The 4,816-nt window shown below is 38.3% G+C and overlaps 1 pseudogene; it reads left to right on the top strand.

The window, feature by feature from the left end:
- The first annotated feature begins 1,251 nt into the window (after nucleotides 1–1,251).
- LOC145045045 (uncharacterized) lies at nucleotides 1,252–3,858 on the top strand (annotated as a pseudogene).
- Nucleotides 3,859–4,816: the final 958 nt, after the last annotated feature.

The raw sequence follows: 4,816 nt of genomic DNA, 5'->3' as shown, positions 1-4,816 counted from the left end.
GGGGAAAGAAACCGGAAGAATGAAAGAAGACTTCGAATATATCTTCCAATTCAACCGAAGTTCAAAAGGAGAAGCAGAAATCAAGCTTCAACATTCATAAATCTCAGAAGGAGTTGACTGAATAGAAACGCCAAAGAAATCAGAGGTACATGAAGAATCTGAATGAGCAAAAAAGTTTTTGGCAATCTCAAAACCCCAACTAGGTTCCCTCGAAGAAAGAAGCAAATGTTGTAGAAAATGACAAACCAGAGATCAAAAGAAAGAAAATATTAGTCCCAGTTCTTACTATTCCACATCTCAAAACCAAACATCATTCTCTATTCTGACTCCAAAGGACAGAACCGAACATCCGATTTCGGTTTCAATAACAGAGTTCAGAACAGAACTTCGTGGTTTAGTCCCAACACCAAAACTAACAACCAAAGGTCAAGTCTCGGTTCTTCCCAATAGAAACCTAACTCAATAAAGGATTTTAAAGGGAAAGGAAAACTTGATTCTAAAGCAGATGTCAATCATAATAAAAACAAAGCTAACCCTAGGGATCCAAGGAGGACTCCAACTGTCATAACACCATGTAGTAAATTGAAATTTAAGCAAGATAAAAATAAAATAAAAGTGTACACCATCAAAAGAAAAGACGAAATCACACTCATAAAAAGAACCTATCTTGTTGATATATTTGTTGTTGTTCCTTTTTCTGTGAAAAACTCACCAGGGCTCAAGAGACTTTGGGTTCCTAAATCTGCTTAAATTTGCAAGTTATAAGTGACGAGCAGTTGGATGAAGAATGGTACATACACAATGGCTGCTCACATCACATGATAGGGATAAAGGAAGAGCTAAGGGAGTTTCGGTCCCTTAAGGATGGTGGATGCATGAAGTATGGAAACAAATCTTATGGAACAATCAAAGGATATGGAATGATAACCAACGAAGATTTCATAATTTGAAAAGTGGCGTACGTGGAAGGATTACAGCACAATCTCATAAGTGTATCTCAATTGGTTGTGGGTACGGGGCTGAAAGTCTCATTCGATGATGAAGGATCAGAAACTGTCGAAAATCAATCCAAAAGAGTCTTGTTAAAATCTGAACGAAAATGAGAGATGTACCCCCTAAACCTCAGTCCAATTAAAGGAAAACCAGCTATTTTCCTGATGTCTAAGGCGAATTCGGATGAAAGCTGGCTATGGCATCGACGTCTCTCGCACCTAAACCTTAAAGATATCAACAAGTTGGTGCTTGGTGATCATGTTCGAGGACTTCCGGTTCTCAAGTTTGACAAGGAACACATGTGTGCAGCATGTGAGATGGGTAAATAGAGCAGAAAGAGCCATCCATCACATATCAATACCAAGATCGTTAAAGCACTTGAACTTCTACATATTGAATTATGTGGACCCTCAGCTATTGAAAGCATCGGTGGCAGTAAGTTCATTCTTGTTATAGTAGATGATTTTTCACGTTTCACCTGGGTATTCTTTCTTAAACAGAAATCAGAAGCGACTCCCAAGTTAAAGATGTTCATCAAGCAAGTTGAACTGCAGTACGAAAAGTGGTAAGGAACATCAGAAGCGACAATGGGCTTGAATTCAAGAATAAAGAGTTTCAAGACTTTCTGGCTAACAAGGGAGTATCTCATAACTTCTCTGCTCCCTATACTCCACAACAGAATGGAATTGTTGAAAGACGGAACTGTTCATTATGTGAAGCAGCCAGAACCATGCTGAGCTTCACTTCTCTCCTATTATACTTTTGGGCTGATGCTATTGCTACTGCCTGTTATAGTCAAAACAAATCCTTACTTAACAAGCGATTCTTAATCACTCCGTATGAGATTCTGAACAACCGAAAACCCAATGTCAAGTTCTTTCACATGTTCAGTTCCAGGTGCTTCATTTTCAACTCTATAGAAAACCGAAACAAGTTCGATGTTAAAGCGGTTGAGGGAATCTTTCTAGGCTATTCACTCACTTCAAAGGCTTATAGGGTTTTAAATAAACACTCCAAACATATTGAAGAAACCTATTACGTAACCTTTGATGATTACTACATAAAGAAAGCTCAAGCAAAAGAAAGTGCCATGGGTGAAATATTTCCTGAATCAGGACAAGTATCAGTTCCTATTTCAAATTTGTTTGAAGAATATATGAGGTTATTTGATGAACCAGAAAAAGCTATAAACTCAGAGGCGAATGCAGCATAAAACAAAATCGACCATCTGAAAAGGATCATCGAAGATGTTGCAAAAGACATGGCAAAGGATTCTTCAAACCAAGTTGATGATCAATCCTCAACTGAACCTCCAAATAACAATGCAATATACGATGGGGAGGGCTCATCTGTGTCTCATACAACCGAACAAGAGAATCCAACTCCAACCAAACAAGAGAATCCAACTCCAACCGAGCAAGAGAATCCATCTCCAACCGAGGGGGAGGATCCTGAACCTGAAAAGGAACACATTTCACCATTTGAGGGGGAGAATGCAAATGCAAATGACGAAGATGATCAATCAAAATTTGAAGAAGAGATTAATGCAGAGTTGGATCCAGTTTATGACCCGAACTACCCTCCTCTCACAAAATGGACTAAGGATCATCCTACAACACAGATAATCGGTGAATCATACGAACGGGTTCTCACACGGTCTCAATTGAAAGCGAAGCAAACTGAATTATTCTCTCAAGTTGAATTCTGCATGTTTAATTCGTTTGTCTCTAAAATCGAACCAAAGATAGTCAACACTGCACTTGATCATGTTGATTGGGTACAAGCAATGCAAGATGAACTTCATGAGTTTGAACGCAATCAAGTTTGGAGACTAATACCCACACCAAAGGATGCTTATGTGGTTGGATTGAAGTGGGTTTTCAGGAACAAGATGGATAAACAAGGCAATGTTATTAGGAATAAGGCCCGACTGGTGGTAAAGGGATATTGCCAAGAAGATGGAATAGACTATGAGAAGACCTTCGTTCCTATAGCCAGATTGGAATCGGTTCGAATCTTTCTAGAATATGCTGCTCATAAAAACATTGAAGTTTTTCAAATGGATGTGAAATGTGCCTTCCTAAATGGAGAACTAGAAGAAACGGTGTATGTTGAGCAACCACCTGGGTTCGTGAATGAGAAATTCCTTGATCATTGCTATGTGTTAGATAAAGTTGTGTATGGACTAAAACAAGCACCAAGGGCCTGTTATGAAACACTTACTCGCTATCTAAAATTGTCTAAGTTTAAGCAAGGTTCGGTTGACCCAACCTTCTTTCGCAAGAAAGAAGGCGAACATCTAATGATAGTTCAAATTTATGTCGATGATATCATCTTCGGCTCCACGAATCCCAACTTAATAGCTGAATTCAGGAAACTGATGGAAACTAAATTTGAAATGAGCGTAATGGGTCCAATTAACTTTTTTCTTGGGTTGAATATAAGACAGGGACCGAAGGAATTTTTATTAACCATGAGGCTTACACGAAGAATCTATTAGAAAAATTTGGAATTAAGGGTGACTCGAATGTGAAGGTTCCTATGGTGTTTGGCGCCAAGTTAACACCATATCTGGAAAAGCTTGCTGTAGATATAACTCTCTATCGTCAAATGATAGGATCTCTCATGCATCTAACTGAAAGTAGACCGGACATTATGTTTTATGTCTGTTATTGTGCCAGGTTTCAAGCTAATCCTAAAGAACCTCACATGGTGGCGGTGAAGAATATTTTTTGATATTTGAAGCGAACATCGTCGCTCGGTCTCTGGTATCCAGCAAAATCCGGATTCTTTGTTCAAGCCTTTTCTGATGCTGATCTCGGTGGATGTGGTCTATATAGAAAGAGCACAACTGGAGGATGCTAGTTCCTTGATGGCAAACTAGTTAGCTGGCACTCCAAGAAGCAAACTTGTGTGTCTCTCTCAACAGCCGAAGCAGAATACATAGTTGCTGCTTCGTGTAATTCACAAGTAGTATGGATACAAAGTCAACTTAGAGACTATGGATTGAGTATGAAGAAGATTCCCCTTTACTGTGACTCTGAAAGCACTATAAGAATTTGTCACAATTCGGTGTAACACTCAAAAACTAAGCATATTGCACTCAGGTACCACTTTATCAAGGACCATTTTGAAGATGGCAACGTGGAAGTCCATTTCGTAAGGTCCTCAGATCAACTTGCAGATATTTTCACTAAAGCGCTACCAGAAGCAAGCTTCAATAGAATTTTGCAAGGTTTGGGAATGATGGAAGCAGAGTCGGTACCGAATCCTCAAACCTCTTTCTAAAAAATTAGGCAAGCGAAATTAACTGATCGCTCGTTCTGTTTTGGGTCCTTAATTTTAGGGAACCGAAATGAACTGAACGCTCTGCTTATTTCGGCTCCTTAATTTCTGGGAACCGAAATGAACCGCTCGCTTGGTCTATTTCGTCTCCGGAATTTTAGGGAACCGAAATGAACCGAACGCTCTGCTTATTGACGCTCCCTAATTTTTTTGGGAACTGAAATGAATTGATCACTCGGTTTATTTAGCTTAAATTATTTAAGGTGTAGGTTCGGCTATATCGTTTTATACTCTATTTTTTTTGTCCGTTATTTTTTTATTTTTTTTATCTTTATTTATTTCTAAGATGTTTTAAAGTTTTTTTTTCTATTTTTCTTATTTTCGTTATTTGTCAGAAAATACAATATTTCAAAAAGATTTTGTTTTATTATTTTTCTTTTGTTTGGTTTGTTTCTCTCTTCTTTCTTACTAGGTATCCAGTGCCAAGACATCTTATGAACTCGTGGAGGGGTAGGTATGTCAATTTTAACTATGAACT

The sequence above is a fragment of the Lactuca saligna genome, chromosome 5 (genome assembly GCF_052625555.1).
Source record: "Lactuca saligna cultivar CGN05327 chromosome 5, ASM5262555v1, whole genome shotgun sequence".
NCBI classification, from domain to species: domain Eukaryota; kingdom Viridiplantae; phylum Streptophyta; class Magnoliopsida; order Asterales; family Asteraceae; genus Lactuca; species Lactuca saligna.
Note: the sequence above shows the minus strand (reverse complement) of the source record. Positions and strands in the feature narration are given on the sequence as shown.